The sequence below is a fragment of the Coregonus clupeaformis genome, chromosome 21 (genome assembly GCF_020615455.1).
Source record: "Coregonus clupeaformis isolate EN_2021a chromosome 21, ASM2061545v1, whole genome shotgun sequence".
Taxonomy (NCBI): Eukaryota; Metazoa; Chordata; class Actinopteri; order Salmoniformes; family Salmonidae; genus Coregonus; species Coregonus clupeaformis.
In genome coordinates this window covers 9,909,944-9,928,981 of record NC_059212.1, presented here as the reverse complement: position 1 = coordinate 9,928,981, position 19,038 = coordinate 9,909,944, and positions in this window count along the sequence as shown.

Below are 19,038 nucleotides of genomic sequence, written 5' to 3'. Positions count from 1 at the left end.
CAACTCGTGTCTTTAGTGAAAGTTCTCTAGACTATACATGCCAGCTGCAGACTGAGATGATGAGGTCTAGTGTGTTAATCTGCTTCTTCACCTTGTGTAGAGGTTGAGAGTTTCAGAGTTTCTCCATTTCAAACGTGTGGACTAACGTCTCACCTTTTCTGGTCTTTCTGGTCTAACCATTTTGTAACGTGTAGCTTCAGCGTCACGCTTCTTGGTCTTATAGAAATTCAACCATTTGCAACATCCGGCTTATACCGTAGTATGCTTGGTCTTCCTTTGGTAATGGAGTTGTAGTTTTAAACCATTTTGTAACGTTTAGCTCACGTCTGCTGGTCTGTAGAGTTTCAACCATTTTAAGCCGTGGGGCTTCCTGGTCTCCTGTTAATTTGTTTTTCAAGGCTTTTTATGCACTCGGGGTAAAAGGGGCGTTCCATCATGTTTGTGCTCATCTGGGCGTGGCCACTGACTGAGAACAAATCAATATGGAAAACAGTCATCTCATCTAGAATGCTAAAATCACATTGTCATCTTCACAAAAGTGTTATTATACTTAATCATTCGTTTTATACAACAATTAGATGCAAACCTCATAACTGGGAGGTGTACACGACCAGAGATACAGTTATGTTGTTCCACCGTTTTTAATGACATCACAACATAGTAACGAATTTGACATGATTGTTCTTTAAGTCCCTACCGACCATTTCCCACATTCTTTTAAGTAGGAATATTGTTTCATTATCCACTTTTGGATGTTGGATTCTTGGCAGGAAGACTTCCTTTGTCTCACAGGGAAATTCCCTCTCCCAATACTGCATGGCGCGGAAAAGAAAGTTTCTGCAAGGAATTTACGACCGGTCATAAAACTGGGCTCCATGAAAGAGGGTGTTCAAACATTTGCCTAGCCGGCATCTTTGATCCTCAGCCCATGAGTCATGACAGTGACATAATCCACTATGTCAAATATGATTTAAACGTGCTTTATAAAGGGTGACATGTTGGGTCGAAAGATGGCATACGCTCCAAAGTGATGTAATTTTAGTCAAATTACACATAATCTCGTTCCCAGACACTTCTGGCCAAATGCGCAGAAGGTCTGGTGGACCAACATATCAAACTTGGCCTTCATTAGTTAGGGTTAGGTTTAAAACCAAATTTTAAGAATATCCATTGTGTAAATGGGAAGAGTTTAGAAATAATTAGGATGTTTTGACTGTGTTAAGTAGTGACGATGACAAATATTTTACTCAGTAAGGTCACTCTCATTCTATGGTCACTCCCACCAACTTTGAATGGTAGATATCCCAGGCTTATATGTGCTGTGTGTGTAATAGCCTGGGGACGACATTCCACCAAGAAACACTTCCCTTGATGAATGTCCCCAACCTGAAGAAATTGAAAGTGTCTTTCTTCTGGAACCAAGTTACATGTTCCTCAGTACACAAACATGTACACAACAAAAACTACTACTCCAAGTCATCTTGGTTCTGACACACACACACACACAAACGTAAGCTTTGCAGGTCCATCAACCCATTTAAATACCTCTCAGACCCTACAGTAACCTGTGGATCATGAGAGAACCTTCATAAATCAGCAGAATGTTAATAACCTATTTATTTACACTTTATGTAGTGTCCTGTAATACTCAGTTTGAAGTGAGACACCTTCGGTCATTCATAACACATCCCTAAAGACGCTGTACTTAACTCAAAGTCAGACCCCTTTGATCATTTATAACACAACATAAAGGCTTTATGATGTAAACACAAATGTATTAACACTTGGGGAATTATCACTAACAGCTAAAACAAATTAACATTAACGACATGTTTAAACCATACATTTCCTTTTATTTGTACATTTTTAAAACATTACATTTCAAAAAGTCCAGCAATGCAAATACATTGAACATTACACATGGCTGTGAATAGTGTAGCTGGTCCCTGAGCTGGCGGACGAATGGTTCTTGTCCCTTCCTGCTGGAGGTACTGCATGTTGGTTTCAACCTTAAAGTAACAACAAAGAAAGTTAGCAGGTCTGTTAGGAAATGCCTTTGTCACACCATCTGGATAAGGGCATTTCTGTGCTGCGCCAGAAACTCTAAATGGGAAGATGGGAAACTCCATTGAATTCGTATTATTATATTCCTCTTTCATTTACAAATCTCATGACGTGACTATGAGACAGGGCTGTATCTAGGGGGATTTGTATTTAGCTGAGCCTGCTAGCTAGCAATTGCTGTGAAGTCACCAAAATGATTTGCAATAACGATTGAGGTAGCTACAGTATGTACATGTAACATTTAACTACTACAAACTAATTTAAATTCCAATAAATAAAGGTTAACTTACTTGTTTTTCTCTATCCAGTGGCAGCACAAGTGGGGCATTTGATTTGCGAATTCATCACATGATCAGCATCTCATCACCAACAATAAAAAAGTACTTCCGGGTCACGGAATTTTGGAAATGTTCTAAATAAATGTCCCCCACGTAATAGTAGAAGAGTGTCATTAACCATTCATGATATATGAAAAATAATTGTCTTAAATGACATTTGCATTACATTTCCCTCTCCCTCTCTTTTGTGGTCTCTCTCTCACTCTTTCTTGGTCCCCTCTTTCTTCCTCTTACTCCGGGAGTTTTACCGCTCAGCCAGTGAGTCAATCTAAAGGGGGAGGGTGTGCTGAGAGAGAGGGACAGAGTAAAAACCCATCTGAGTCTGCTTTGGTGGACTAGGCCGCAGGTTCTGAAATGGTTCCTTTCTCTCTCTGCGTTGCTTCGCGATGATAGACCAGTGAGACGGAACCCACTTTGGGATTAACACTTTTGTCAATTGACATTCATTCAATTCAATGTTTGAAAGCAAGGGTTTTTTATACCTTTAAAAAAAATCATACCCATGTCTGAGTGGGTCTCAAGCAACCAACACTTTGGGTGGGTCACGTATAGTGAAAAGACAATAATAATATGCCATTTAGCAGACGCTTTTATCCAAAGCGACTTACAGTCGTGCGTGCATACATTTTTGTGTATGGGTGGTCCCGGGGATCGAACCCACTACCTTGGCGTTACAAGCGCCGTGCTCTACCAGCTGAGCTACAGAGGACCACAATGTTTGAGCCTGACTGTGACTTCATTTATTATCCTTCTTATAGATTCTTGCTGTTGCGCCTCTCAATCAGCCAGTCACTGCAGCGAGATGGGGCGCTGAATGAACCCATACAGGAAAAACATACATTTCAAATGGATAAATGTAAAATATAAAATGTTGCCAAATAATGTATTTAATTTGTATTTATTTAATGCATTTTAAATACATTCCAACATATATTAATGAATGTATTTAAAATGTATATATACTCCAAATGTATGTCAAATGTATATCACAATATATTTTAAATGCATCGGAAAATGTTTTTAATATATTTCAAAATACATTTTGATATACATTAAAGAATGTATATATTTTTGAACATATTTTCACATGTATTTATCGATATACTGTATTTGGTAAATATATTTAAAAATGTATTTGGAAATGTTTTGTAAAATGTATTCCAACATGCATTTAAATGTATTTGTAAGAAATATATATTTTTAATGAATATATATGCTAAATATAAAGCATTACCCAAATCATATTGTAACGAAATGGTGACTGTCTTAACAATGAAACTTTAGTAGGCTCTTTGGTATCACATGCACTTATGTCAGTCTCATTAAGACTGCATAAATGGCAGTGTACAAGCTTAACCTTTATTCACAGAACATAACACATAAACTGGCATGAAAATCTGTCTCATGGGAGAACATTTTTTTTTATGTCCACGAATATTGACCACGAAGATTGCCATACTCATATTGACTATAATGGGGATCCTGCTTTCTGAAAACATTGCCTGCAGTACCCCGGTCAGCCTTGAACCATGAAATCCTCAATGAGAAGGGGCAGTCGTTCTCCCTTGGTAAACAAACTGAAATCTTGGATCAGTGACTCAACGCAGCCATAAGATGAGATACATTTGTTAGTGAACAATCCCTTTAAAGGAGTCTGATTTCTTGTGGTTGTTCTTTTGATTCATCCTGTTATAACTAACCCCTACCCCTTTCTTCCTACAGCGGTATATGGTTTTCTTTATTAAATCCCAAAACATCATAGAGGAAATATTCAAACATCTGGTCTTAAAACTTAGGCTTTGCCACAGCAAAGAGGAAGAGAAACGAGACGCATTTCATGTTTCTAACCACTCTTATTCCCCCCCCCCACCCCTCCTCCTCCTTTGAATCATGGGGCCTTGCTAGTGATCTGTAAACCAGAGAGGATCTGGGGTAGTGTTCTCAGACTCTGAATGCTGTGTGTTAGGGGAGAGCCTCCACTCCCAGTTCACTACAACACAAACAGACACAACAAAGCTAGCCCTGGCCTGTACACTCCCTAGACTTGACATTAGTGGGAATTGGATGCGGAAAGAAGAAAACTTCAGAGCAAAAACAAGTTTGTTGTCTTTCTCTCCGAAAGCATGCAATTCTAATATCCCATTTTAATGGGAAAATAGGGAAGAAATCGCCCAGAACAATATAAAAAGTCCATTTCAAAATGGTTCCAAGAACAAAAAAATCATACTGTTGAGTGAGAAAAGTGTGTCATCGAAGTATTGCCAGATGTCTCCTAATTCAAAATAAATATTGGTAACACTTTTTGCTTAAAGCCAACCAGTATAATGCTTTACTTCTTGTAATAAGCATATATGAGCCTGTGATTGTGTCAAGGCGTCAGTGTAATGCGGTAGACGAAGTCAGGCGCAGGACACAGAACTAATCGAAAAAGCATACTTTACTCGTACGTAAATGAATGAACAAAACCTCCACGCAGGGAGGAACAAACCCGCACACTAACGACAACCAAAACATGAACAAACACGCACAACACACAGTGTGAGACATAGGGTTAAATAGGGAAGACATAACTACATGATGGGAAACAGGTGTGACCAATGAAGACAAAACAAGTCGAACATAGACACATGGATCGGTAGTAGCTAGTACTCCTGTGACGACGAATGCCGAAGCCTGCCCGAGCAAGGAGGAGGGTCAGCCTCGGCTGAATTCGTGACAGTACCCCCCTTCTTCCGGCAGGGCAGGCGAAGGGGCAGGTTTCGGGTCGAGAGCCAGACCCGGTCCCCCGGTGCATACACCGGGGCCTCACTGCGGTGGCGATCGGCGCTCTACCTTTTGTCGCCTGATGGCCTGCTGCAGGTGTACATGAGCAGCGTTCCAGGTCTCTTCCGAGCGCTGAAACCACTCATCCACCGCAGGAGCCTCGATCTGGCTCTGATGCCAAGATGCAAGGACCGGCTGATAACCTAGTACACACTGGAAAGGAGTAAGGTTAGTAGAGGAGTGGCAGAGTGAGTTTTGGGCCATCTCTGCCCAGGGGATATAACCCGACCACTCCCCCTGCCGGTCCAGGGGATATAACCCGACCACTCCCCCTGCCGGTCCACTACCCACATCCTGGTTAACTCTCTCCACCTGCCCATTACTCTCGGATCGTGGTGTTCCCTTGTGAGGGGGGAAGGTCCGTAACAAAATCCACCGATAGGTGGGACCACGGCCGTTGTGGAATGGGTAGGGGTTGTAATTTCCCTCTGGGCAGGTGTCTAGGTGCCTTACAATGGGCGCACACCGAGCAGGAGGAAACATAAACCCTCAAGTCCTTGGCTAAGGTTGGCCACCAGTGCTTCTCACTAAGGCAGTGCACTGTCTGACCGATGCCAGGATGACCAGAGGAGGGTGACGTGTGAGCCCAATAGATCAATCGATCGCGAACCTCGAGCGGCACGTACATCCGACCCTCTGGACACTGGGGGGGAGTGGGCTCGGTACGTGAAACACCCGCTCGATGTCCGCGTCAACCTCCCACACCACCGGTGCCACCAGACACGACACCGGAAGTATGGGAGTGGGCTCAATGGACCTCTCCTCTGTGTCATACAGTCGGGACAGGGCATCTGCGTTAGCGTTCTGGGAACCTGGTCTGTAAGTGAGAGTAAACACAAAACGAGTGAAGAACATGGCCCACCTTGCCTGGCGAGGGTTCAACCTCCTCGCCGCCCGGATGTACTCCAGATTGCGATGGTCAGTCAAAATTAGAAAAGGGTGTTTAGCCCCCTCAAGCCAATGCCTCCACACTTTCAGAGCTTTAACCACAGCTAACAGCTCCCGGTCCCCCACATCATAGTTGCGCTCCGCCGGACTGAGCTTCTTAGAAAAGAAAGCACAGGGGCGGAGTTTTAGTGGCGTACCCGAGCGCTGAGACAGTACAGCACTACTGTAGATGCACCGGTCCTCCTTTCAGCAAGGAGGTAATGGGAGCCGCTACCTGACCAAAGCCCCGGATAAACCTCCGGTAGTAGTTGGCAAAACCCAAGAATCGCTGCACCTCCTTCACCGTGGTTGGAGTCGGCCAATTACGCACAGCGAAATGCATTCAATCTCCATCTCCACACCTGACGCGGACAGGCGGTGTCCTAGGAAGGAGATGGACTCTTGGAAGAACAGACATTTCTCCGCCTTCACATACAGGTCATGCTCCAACCGTCGACCAAGCACCTGACGCACAAGGGACACATGCTTGGCCCGTGTAGTGGAGTATATGAGAATGTCATCAATATACATCACTACACCCTGTCCGTGCAGGTCCCTGAAAATCTCATCAACAAATGATTGGAAGACTGATGGAGCATTCATCAAACCGTATGGCATGACGAGGTACTCATAGTGCCCAGAGGTGGTACTAAATGCTGTCTTCCACTCATCTCCCTCCCGGATACGCACCAGGCTGTACGCGCTCCTGAGATCCAATTTCGTGAAGAAGCGCACCCCGTGCAATGACTCCGTCATACTAGCAGGTAGTGGATAGCTGTATTTTAAAGTGATCTGTTAAATCACATTATCTGGTGTAACAATCTGTAGCTAAGAGAAGTGGTGATCAGCAGATGATGGGAGAGGTGGTCATGATGAAATTGCCATTCCTAAGAAACATACATACAATTCAGGGAATACATGTAAAGCTGTGGGAGGAGAGTTGTCATGATCAAACTGCCATTCAGTTCCTTCTGAGTCATCTGCTTGAAATACAGCATAATTTCTAATCCCTAGACAGGGATACAGTTCTGCTACAATGACACACGCAGGCAAAGGAATTCTGTTTATGTGGCTTGGGAAAGTATTCACCCCCGTTGGCATTTTTCCTATTTTGTTGCCTTACAACCTGGAATAAAAATTGATTTTGGGGGGGTTTGTATCATGCCTACCACTTTGAAGATGCAAAATATTTTTTCTTGTGAAACAAACAAGAAATAAGACAAAAAAATACTATTCTTTCAATTTTTTAATAATGGATTTAATGGTGCTCCTTGGGATGTTCAAAGTTTCAGATATTTTTTTATAACCCAACCCTGATCTGTACTTCTCCACAACTTTGTCCCTGACCTGTTTGGCGAGCTCCTTGGTCTTCATGGTGCCGCTTGCTTAGTGGTGCCCCTTGCTTAGTGGTGTTGCAGAATCTGGGGCCTTTCAGAACAGGTGTATATATACTGAGATCATGTGACAGATCATGTGACACTTAGATTGCACACAGGTGGACTTTATTTAACTAATTATGTGACTTCTGAAGGTAATTGATTGCACCAGATCTTATTTAGGGGCTTCATAGCAAAGCGTTGAATGCATATGCACGCACCACTTTTCCGTTATTATTGTTTTAGAATTTTTTGAAACAAGTAATTTTTTTTCATTTCACTTCACCAATTTGGACTATTTTGTGTAGGTCAATTACGTGAAATCCAAATAAAAATCAATTTAAATTACAGGTTGTAATGCAACAAAATAGGAAAAATGCCAGCTAGTTGTTAGCTAGCCAGAGAGCCACGATAAATTGTTAGCTAGCTATCCACAAAGAATTGAATTGACATCTACCTTGAATAACATGCGGCTAATGGCTACTCTGACTCGATCACCACACTGGAAAGGGATGTTCTCCAAATGAAAAAGGAAATCAAGGAACTTAAAGAGAAAAATTAAAATTTGGAGGTTAGATCCTGTCGTTCGAATTCACGCGTGATGGGTGTGTGAGAGAGACAGGAGGATGGCAAGTGCCCTACAGAGTTCATCGAAAAGATGCTACAACAGGCATTCGGCTTGGACAAACCCCTGCTGCAAGAACGCGCACACCGCACTCTATGAGAGAGACCGGGTGATGACCAGCCACCGCGAGCATTCGTGATAAGATGCCACTACTACCAAGAGAAAGAAGCAATCCTCCGCAACGCAGCCGAGGTCAAACAAGTGATATCTACACATGGAGACTAGATCCGAATCTACCCTGACTACACCCAGGCGGTTACCAAGCAGAGGTCTGCCTTTCATTGAGGTGAGGGCCATGCTCAGGGGCTGTGAGGGAATCCGTTATGGCCTGTGGATTTGAGGGTAACAACCCCAGATGGCATTCAGAAAAGCTTCTCGGAACCAGCGCTAGCTAAGGATTTCATTCTGAAGAATTTGACAAGCAAGTGAAGACCTAACACAACAGTAATTCCGTTCTCTCTTTCCAACTCTGGGCGAAATGCTAGCCTAACCAACCAAGCTAGGAAGCAACGGGCCATTTGGCTATCTGGAGGCTTGTTATGCTAGCCAGTTTAAGGACTGAACCGGGCCATCCAGCTGCATGGACGTTACTTTTGTTGATTTGTTAATGGACTGGTTACCTGTGCTGCAAGGGACTGTAACTCCATCTGGATAAGATGGGTAACTAGCTATAACGTTATGTTAATTTTTCCAGTAATCAGAATGTTTGATTATGGCCCATGTTATGGCCAGATTAGCTAGTTAGCTAAAATGTACGTTATAGATCAGACCTCTTTAGCTAACATTAGCTGACATCACTTGTTTTCAATCTCTGCTAATTCTGACTAGAGCGGATCTGCACTATTCATGATGCTTAGACCAAAAGTGACATAATTCTTTCGTAATCTTGTTATTTTGCTTAGATGGCTACCTAGTAGAGCATGTATTGCACATTATGTACATCAAAGGATCTTTTCACTATCATATCATACCAGATAAATCCACTAGAGGGAATACAAGTTAACGGAATGATTATTGACCTGCATAGCCCTCTTTTCTTAGCAATAAGAGGGGGTTGATCTGGGTGATTTGAAAGGGGCTATTGTGTATTGCGGCACATTACACTATATACAAAAATCTGTTCGTTATTGTTATTTTAAAGGGAGTTTTGTTTCCTCTCCTTTTAATAGCCTGCTGACTGATTTATTTAAGGTTATATTAAATTAATAAACATAATTGAAGTGTTACAGAACACAAAAGTAACAGGCTAACCACACTGAGATACTTAATCTAAGCTCAGATACTATAAGTTATATAAAAATTTACATTGAAAGGTTGTGTGTTATGCTATATGGCAAGGAAGTTACTTATCACTGCATGTGTGTGTGTGTGCATATATATATATATATATATATATATATATATATATATATGACAGTGCTGTGAAAAAGTATTTGCCCCCTTTCTAATTTTCTCTGATTTTCCATATTTGTGATACTGAATGTTATCAGATCTTCAACCAAAACCTAATATTAGATAAAGGGAACATAAGTGAACAAATAACACAACAATTACATATTTATTTCATAAACAAAGTTATCCAACACCCAATTTCCCTGTGTGAAATAGTAATTGCCCCCTTACACTCAATAACTGGTTGTGCCACCTTTAGCTACAATGACTCCAACCAAATGCTTCCTGTAGTTGTTGATCAGTCTCTCACGTCGCTGTGGAGGAATTTTGGCCACTCTTCCATGCAGAACTGCTTTAACTCAGTGACGTGTGGGTTTTGAAGCATGAACTGCTCGTTTCAAGTCCTGCCACAACATCTCAATTGGGATTAGGTCTGGACTTTGACTAGGCCATTCCAAAACCTCAAATTTGTTGCTTTTTAGCAATTTTCATGTAGACTTGATTGTGTGTTTTGGATCGTTGTCTTGCTGTATGACCCAGCTGCGCTTCAGCTTCAGCTCACAGACGGATGGTCTGACATTCTCCTGTAGAATTTTCTGATACAGAGCCGAATTCATGGTTCCTTCTATTACGGCAAGTCGTCCAGGTCCTGAGGCAGCAAAGCATCCCCAAACCATCACACCACCACCACCATGCTTGACCTTTGGTATGATGTTCTTACTGTGGAATGCAGAGTTTGGTTTTCGCCAGACATTACTGGAACCATGTCGTCCAAAAGGTTATACTTTTGAATCATCTGTCCATAGAACGTTCTTCCAAGAGTCTTGATGATCATCCAGGTGCTTTTTGGCAAACTTGAGTCAACTTTTTGGACGAGATGGGTCCCATTATGTCTGGCGAAAACCAAACTCTGCATTCCACAGTAAGAACATCATACCAAAGGTCAAGCATGGTGGTGGTGGTGTGATGGTTTGGGGATGCATTGCTGCCTCAGGACCTGGACAACTTGCCTTAATAGAAGGAACCATAAATTCTGCTCTGAGATGTTGTGGCAGGACTTGAAACGAGCAGTTCATGCTTGAAAACAGTCACTGAGTTAAAGCAGTTCTGCATGGAAGAGTGGGCCAAAATTCCTCTACAGCGATGTGAGAGACTGATCAACAACTAAAGGAAGTGTTTGGTTGGAGTCATTGCAGCTAAAGGTGGCACGACCAGTTATTGAGTGTAAGGGGGCAATTACTTTTTCACAAAGGGGAATTGGGTGTTGCATAACTTTGTTTATGAAATAAATGAAATAAATATGTAATTGTTGTGTTATTTGTTCACTTATGTTCCCTTTATCTAATATTAGGTTTTGGTTGAAGATCTGATAACATTTAGTATCACAAATATGCTAAAGTAGAGAAAATTAGAAAGTGGGCAAATACTTTTTCACAGCACTGTATATATATATATATATATATATATATATATATATATATATATATATATATATATATATATATATCGCACCAGTCAAAAGTTTGGACACACCTACTCATTCAAGGGTTTTTCTTTATTTTTACTATTTTCTACATTGTAGAATAATAGTGAAGACATCAAAACTATGAAATAACACATATGGAATCAAGTAGTAACCAAAAAAGTGTTGAACAATCAAAGTATATTTTAGATTTTAGATTCTTCAAAGTAGCCACCCTTTGCCTTGATGACAGCTTTGCACACTCTTGGCATTCTCTCAGCCAGCTTCATGAGGAATGCTTTTCCAACAGTCTTGAAGGAGTTCCCACATATGCTGAGCACTTGTTGGCTGCTTTTCCTTCACTCTGCGGTCCAACTCATCCCAAACCATCTCAATTGGGTTGAGGTTGGGGGATTGTGGAGGCCATGTCATCTGATGCAGCACTCCATCACTCTCCTTCTTGGTCAAATAGCCCTTACACAACCTGGAGGTGTGTCTTGGGTCATTGTCCTGTTGAAAAACAAATGATAGTCCCACTTAGCGCAAACCAGATAGGATGGTGTATCACTGCAGAATGCTGTGGTAGCCAGTCCTGGTTAAGTGGGCCTTGAATTCTAAATAAATCACTGACAGTTTCACCAGCAAAGCACCCCCACACCACCACACCTCCTCCTCCATGCTTCACGGTGGGAACCCACATGCGGAGATCATCCGTTCACCTACTCTGCGTCTCACAAAGACATGGTGGTTGGAACAAAAAAAATCTCAAATTTCGACTCATCAGACCAAAGGACAGATTTCCACCGGTCTAATGTCCATTGCTATTGTTTCTTGGCCCAAGCAAGTCTCTTCTTATTATTGGTGTCCTTTAGTAGTGGTTTCTTTGCAGCAATTTGAACATGAAGGCCTGATTCATACAGTCTCCTCTGAACAGTTGATGTTCAGATGTGTCTGTTACTTGAACTCTATGAAGCATTTATTTGGGCTGCAATCTGAGGTGCAGTTAACTCTAATGAATTTATCCTCTGCAGCAAAGGTAACTCTGGGTCTTCCTTTCCTGTGGTGGTCCTCATGAGAGCCAGTTTCATCATAGCGCTTGATGGTTTTTGCGACTACACTTGAAGAAACTTTCAAAGTCTTGAAACTTTCCGGATTGACTGACCTTCATGTCTTAAAGTAATGAAACTGTAGTTTCTCTTTGCTTATTTGAGCTGTTCTTTCCATAATATGGACTTGGTCTTTTACCAAATAGGGCTAACTTCTGTATACCACCCCTACCTTGTCACAACACAACTGATCGGCTCAAACGCATTAACTTTTAACAAGGCACACCTGTTAATTGAAATGCATTCCAGGTGACTACCTCATGAAGCTGGTTGAGAGAATGCCAAGTGTGTGCAAAGCTGTCATCAAGGCAAAGGGTGGCTACTTTGAATAATCTCAAATCTCAAATATATTTTGATTTGTTTAACACTTTTTTGGTTACTACATGATTCCATATGTTTTATTTAATAGTTTTGATGTCTACTCTATTACTCTAAAATGTAGAAAATTGTAAAAATAAAGAAAAACCCTTGAGTGAGTAGGTGTGTCCAAACTTTTGACTGGAACTGCATATCTGAGAATGCTGGAGTTGCACATTTTGTCTAAAAAGGGCCATTCTGTCTCTCTTCTCTCTTGGTCACATACACAAGCGCACACAGACAGTCAGACAGACAGACAGACAGACAGACAATCAGACAAGTAGCAGACAGACAGACATATAGACAAGTAGCAGACAGACAGACCAACAGACAGACACATATGCTTTGAAACGGACATCAAACTGATGTAAGTTCAGGAACATGACCGCTCCATGAAAAGAACTGGCTCCGGCAGAAGCGGTCAACACAGTGCCGCTAACCCCAAATGCCAAAATACTCTGGTCTGGACGTCCAGTTGACCAATACTAAAGCTGCTGCCTCCAAATAAAAACAGAAATTAGAATTGAGTAAATTGTACCCAAACACCATAGAGTATGGGGTACAAAAGCTTTTTTAGTAACTTGCTTTAAGACTAAATAATAGGCCCTGAACTTTTTACAAATGCCTTATTTCCCAAGTTGGCAAAACTGGTTGCAATTACATCATTATTACGTACTTTGATGTTGTGGTGAGGTTGTGGACTGGCTGTAGAATGATCTTTTTAGCAACCAGAAATAGTTGTCTTTGACTGGTTGTTATTTGGTTATCTGATGTCTCTACAACCAGAAAAACAGTACTGAATTGAAATATAACATCATAATGACGACCTATGCCAAATGCTTTTAGATGACTATCCCCCTAAAATCCATTAGAAGAAGAAAAAAAATGTATATTACCAAATGCAGGATAAACCAATGTTAGAGTTTACATAGCTGGCCATAAATGGATGTTGCATTTTACTTTATGGGTTGGTTACGTAGGCTTCTTCTAACCCATTGCTTTCTACTACAGATAATAATACGATTAAGCTATATCTTTATATTAAAAACCAAAGTCTGTCAGATTTCCAGTCATTCCAATTAATTTAATACTCCTTGATCTTTAAGAATATGACTTGGAAATTAGCCAAATTGTTTTACCTGAGCATAACCCAAAAACAAAGGACTTATTAGCCTACTCTGTCACAAGCTGGGCTAGAACTCCGGTCTCAGATGTGGGGAGCTGGGGGTTCTACCCCTTAGCCACAGAGGAGGTATAGTTGGACCCAAATGAAACACCCAAGGCAATACTCCAGGTAAGTAGATTTAATGTAACAAAAAGGTTCTTTGCACTTCAAAAATAGTCCAACAAAAGTTCTTCTCAGAAAGAGGTATATTAACAGAGGTAGAGTAACAAAACAGGAGGCAAAACAAAATAACTCCACGAGGGGAGAAAAACAAACTAAAGATAACTTAGAAAAGCTTACTTGGAAAGACACAGTGGGACAAAGCAGGAGACACATAGCCAGGACTCAAAAACCAAGTGAGGAACAGGGGAAAAAACACAGCTAAAATACTCTAGGTGAAACAAGGCACAGGTGACCTGGATCAAGCTAATAAGGACACACGAGGAAGAACTAAGGCAGAGGGGAACACAGATGACCTCTAGAGGCCCGGAGACAAACAGGAGGCAGAAAGCTGACAGGACCCCCTCCTCTAGGAACGACTCCTGACGTTCCTTCCAGAACACCCTGGCCTCAGGGTGCGAAACTCTCGGATCAAACCTGGGTCCAGGATGTCCCTGGCTGGAACCCAGGAGCGCTCCTCTGGCCCGTAGCCCTCCCAGTCCACCAGATACTGCAGAGAGTTCTGGACCCTCCGGGAGTCCAGTATCCGGCGGACTGTGTAGGCTGGCTGGCCGTCAATGATCCTGGGAGGTGGCGGGGTCTGCGTGGGGGGCAAAAGGAGAAGACAAGACAGGTTTAAGTAGTGAAACATGGAAAGTGGGGTTAATTCTAAGGGAGCGAGGGAGAACCAAACGATACGAAACAGGGTTAACCTTTCTTGCTATGCGGAAAGGGCCGATGTATTTCTGGGAAAGCTTCTTGGATTCGACCCGGAGGGGCAGGTTCTTAGTGGCCAACCAAACTCTCTGACCAGCTCGGAAACTAGGGGCCGTCCGGCGGCGGCGATTAGCCTGACTTTGGTATCTCTGGGAGGTCCGAAGGAGGGTACGCCTGGCCTTCTTCCAGGTCCGCCTACAGCGTTGGACAAAGCGCTGGGCCGAGGGAACACCAACTTGCGCCTCTTCCTCTGGAAATAATGGAGGGGTGTAACCGAACTGGCATTCGAAGGGGGACAATCCGGTGGCTGAGGACTGCAGGGTGTTGTGGGCATATTCAGCCCAAATGATATAGGTGGCCCAAGACGTGGGATTACTGGCCGCCATACACCGCAGGATGGTCTCCAGATCCTGATTAATCCGTTCCGTTTGGCCATTAGACTCTGGATGGAACCCCGACGATAGGCTGGCTGTGGCCCCAATAAGCCTGCAGAAGGCCCCCCAAAACCGGGACGATAATTGGGGACCTCGGTCGGAGACCACGTCCAGGGGAATACCAAATATCTGGAAGACATGGTTCATGAGGAGCTCAGCAGTCTCCTTAGCCGAGGGCAGCTTGGGCAGGGGAATAAACCGGGCAGCCTTAGAGAACCGGTCTACCACCACTAGGATGACGGTGTTGCCCTGGGATGGAGGAAGTCCCGTAACAAAGTCCAGAGAAAGGTGTGACCATGGCCTTCGAGGAACAGGTAAGGGATGGAGCAGTCCCTGGGGTCGCTGGCATGTCGACTTTCCCTGGTTGCACACAGGGCAGGCCTCAACATAGACCTGCACGTCCTTCTTGATGGACGGCCACCAAAACCGCCGTCGGAGGAATTCCAGTGTGCGAGCACTGCCTGGATGGCATGTCAAGGGCGACTCATGACCCCACTGCAAGACGCGGGCCCGAACAGAGAGAGGAACGTACAGGCGACCGGCAGGACCACCGCCTGGATCGGGCTCATGGACAAGGGCCTCTCGTACCCCTCTTTCAAGTTCCCACTGAAGAGGTGCGACGATCCTAGACCTCGGAATAATCGATGCCAAGGGCTTCTCTTGTACCTCGGGAGAATAGGCTCGAGACAGGGCATCCGGCTTGACGTTCTTGGTGCCAGGTCGGTAAGACAGGAGGAACTGGAATCGATTAAAGAAAAGGGACCATCGTGCTTGCCGAGGGTTCATCCGCTTAGCCTGTTGGAGATATTCCAGGTTCTTGTGGTCTGTGAGAACCTGGAAAGGATGCTGAGCCCCCTCAAGCCAATGGCGCCACTCTTCCAAGGCCAGCTTAACCGCAAGCAACTCTCGATCCCCCACGTGGTAGTTGCGCTCGGCCTCAGACAGGCGGCGAGACATGAAGGCACAAGGGTGTAATCTCCCATCCTCACCCCTCTGTGACAGGACGGCTCCCACCCCCCACCTCTGAGGCGTCCACCTCTACCACGAAAGGTCTTTCTGGGTCAGGGATCACCAGAATCGGAGCAGAAGTGAAGCGGCGCTTGAGATCCTCGAAGGCCCCTGCTGCTTCCGGACCCCAGTGAATCTTGGTCCCTCCTCCCTTGGTAAGCGTCGTCAAAGGGGCTACCACAGAGCTGAAATTCTTAATGAACTTCCGATAGAAGTTAGAGAAGCCAATGAACCGTTGAACCTCCTTGACCGTGGCAGGTGTGGGCCAGCTGTGGACCGCTTTGACCTTCTTGGGATCCATCTCTAGGTGGCCGGGAGTGACAATAAACCCGAGAAACTGAGTCTGAGAAACATGAAACTCACACTTCTCAGGTTTAACGTAGAGGTGATTGTCAAGGAGCCTCTGGAGAACCCTGCTAACATGCCCCTCATGCTCCTTCAGTGACCTCGAGAAGATGAGGATATCGTCCAGGTACACGAAGACGAACAGATTAAGCATATCCCGGAGAACATCATTAATCAGGGCTTGGAATACTGCGGGGGCATTGGTGAGCCCGAACGGCATCACCCGATATTCATAGTGCCCCGTGGGCGTGTTGAACGCCGTCTTCCATTCGTCCCCTTGCCGGATCCGCACGAGATGGTAAGCATTGCGGAGATCCAGTTTAGTAAAAATGGAAGCCCCTTGAAGCAGCTCAAAAGCAGTGGCCATGAGAGGAAGGGGGTATCGATTCCGAACCGTGATCTTGTTGAGTCCCCGGTAATCAACACAAGGCCTAAGACCCCGTCTTTCTTTTCAACAAAAAGAAGCCCGCCCCAGCCGGGGAAGTAGAGGCACAGATGAGGCCGGCTGCCAAGGACTCCTTAATGTAGGTGTCCATAGCTGCTTGCTCGGGGAGGATAAGGAAAAGATCCGACCTCTAGGAGGGCAGCAACCAGGGAGTAGATCAATGGCACAGTCATACGTGCGATGAGGCGGTAAGGAAGTAGCCAGGGCCTTGCTGAACACTGCCTTGAACCGATGGTAAACACTGGGGACTCGGGAGACGTCAACAGACTCTTGAAACTGGGTACTAGGGGCTGAGGGACTCTGAAGCATGCAGGTGAGTTGGCAAGTGGAACCCCAGTTTAGAATGGTGCCAGTAGGCCAGTCGATCTGGGGATTATGTCTGCATAGCCAAGGGTGACCCAGGATAATAGGATACTCGGGAGAGTCAATGAGATAGAAGGTCTCCTCCTGCTGGTGTTGAGAGATAGTAAGTCGCAGGGACTGAGTCGCCTCAGTAACCTTTCCTGGTTCCAGAGGTCTGCCATCTAAGGCTGTAACTGCCTGGGGTTGAGGAAGTAATTGGGTAGGGATCTTGAGTTCCTTCGCCAAGGTTACATCCATGAAATCACCTGCGGCACCGGAATCGATCATAGCCTGGACCCGATGCTGGTGGCCCTCCCAGGACAGAGTGGCTGGAATAGCTAGGACAGCGTTAGTAGGAGGAGCTCTAATTTTCCCCATCACAACCCTCCTGTAGCTGGGCGGGACAGGCGTTTCCCGAAGCTCGGGGCAAGTGGAGCGGAAGTGGCCGGCAACCCCGCAGTAGAGGCACCGACGCTCCCTCATGCGACGTTCCCTTTCGTTGGGAGAAAGCCTGGAACGGCCTAACTGCATGCTCTCCGGGGAATCCTGGAGCAGTTCAGGAGCCGGGGAAGCTCTGAATGACGGAGTCCAAACAGGAGAAACAGTGCTGCTCAGAGGAACCTGGGACTGAGACACCTGGCGGCGAGCCGTTCTCCGCTCTCTTAGACGATTGTCCAGGCGGATGGCCAAGGCTATGAGGGACTCGAGATCTCCAGCTGGTTCTCGGGTGGCTAACTCATCTTGAAGGGGCTCAGATAACCCTCCCTGAAAACAGACCCTCAGTGCTTCATCATTCCATCCGCTCCTTGCTGCTATGGTCCGGAATTCAATGGCAAAATCTGCCGTGCTTTGGGGACCCTGACGGAGAGACAGTAGGCGCTTGGAAGCCTCCCGCCCACTGACAGGATGATCGAACACCCGCTTGAACTCTTCTACAAATGCAGCGTAGGAGTCACAACAGGCCTCCTGGGACTGCCACACCGCAGAGGCCCAGGCGAGCGCCTTGTCTGAAAGAAGGGTAATGATGTAGGCAATCTTGGAACGGTCTGTGGGAAAACTTGAGGGTTGGAGCTCGAAGGTGAGGGAGCATTGGGTGAGGAAACCCTGGCAAGAGCTTGGATCCCCAGAAAAGGGCTTGGGAGGTGGTAGTCGGGGCTCCGCCACTGGAGAAGGCCTGTCGTCACTGGGGGTGACCTGGAGGAAGGGAGAGGACGAGGGAGGCGTTCAAAGAGCTGGTGGAGGGAACTCATCATTTCGGCCAGGAGTTGAGAATGACTAGCCATCAGCTCTTCTTGTCGGCTGAGAACGGCTTCCTGGCGCTGGAAAGATGCCTCATGTCGAGTGATCACCGCCAACAGGTCCTGGGAACTGAGTGTTTCTGGGTCCATGATTGACTTGGTTTTTCTGTCACAAGCTGGGCTAGAACTCCGGTCTCAGATGTGGGGAGCTGGGGGTTCTACCCCTTAGCCACAGAGGAGGTATAGTTAGACCCAAATGAAACACCCAAGGCAATACTCCAGGTAAGTAGATTTAATGTAACAAAAAGGTTCTTTGCACTTCAAAAAATAGTCCAACAAAAGTTCTTCTCAGAAAGAGGTATATTAACAGAGGTAGAGTAACAAAACAGGAGGCAAAACAAAATAACTCCACGAGGGAGAAAAACAAACTAAAGATAACTTAGAAAAGCTTACTTGGAAAGACACGGTGGGACAAAGCAGGAGACACATAGCCAGGACTCAAAAACCAAGTGAGGAACAGGGGAAAAAACACAGCTAAAATACTCTAGGTGAAACAAGGCACAGGTGACCTGGATCAAGCTAATAAGGACACACGAGGAAGAACTAAGGCAGAGGGGAACACAGATGACCTCTAGAGGCCCGGAGACAAACAGGAGGCAGGAAGCTGACATACTCTATTTATGATTTTGTTGTCACGGACGACTGATTGGGCACA